This window comes from Propithecus coquereli, unplaced genomic scaffold, assembly GCF_000956105.1.
Source record: "Propithecus coquereli isolate 6110/MARCELLA unplaced genomic scaffold, Pcoq_1.0 Scaffold72, whole genome shotgun sequence".
Taxonomy (NCBI): domain Eukaryota; kingdom Metazoa; phylum Chordata; class Mammalia; order Primates; family Indriidae; genus Propithecus; species Propithecus coquereli.
The window spans coordinates 2,323,190-2,323,909 of NW_012153285.1; positions in this window are offsets into that span (position 1 = coordinate 2,323,190).

The window sequence follows — 720 nt, forward strand, 5'->3', positions numbered from 1 at the left end:
GTGCACATGGGTGCTGATCGGTTAATTCCAATTTAATAGTGAGTAGACGTGGTGTTTATTTTTCCATTCTTGTGACACTACACTTAGGAGGATGGTCTCCAGTTCCGTCCAGATTGTTGCAAAAGGTATTAATTCATCCTCTTTATGGCCAAGTGGTACTTTATGACATACATATGCCACATTTTATTAATCCACTCATGAATTGATGGGCACTGGGTTGATTTCACATCTTTGTCATTGTGAATTGTGCTGCAATAAACATTTGAATACAAGTGTCTTTTTGATAAAATGATTTTTTTTCTCTTTGGGTAAATACCCAGTAGTGGGATTGCTGGATCAAATGGCAGCTCTACTTTTAGTTCTTTGAGGAATCTCCGTACTATTTTCCATAGAGGTTGCACTAGTTTGCAGTCCCACCAACAGTGTGTAAGTGTTCCTCTCTCTTTGCATCCATCCCAGTATCTATTATTTTAAGACTTTTTCATAAAAGCCATTCTTAGTGGGATTAGGTGATATCTCATTGTGGTTTTGATTTGCATTTCTCTGATGATTAGAGACCTTGAGCATTTTTTCAATTAAGTAGGGGCAAAAACCTACCTAATGGGTATAATGAACACTATTTGGGTGATGGGCACACTTCCAGCTGTGACTCAAGCATTATAAAAGTGATACATGTAACCAAAACCATTTTTACCCCCTTAACATTTTGAAGTAAAAAAA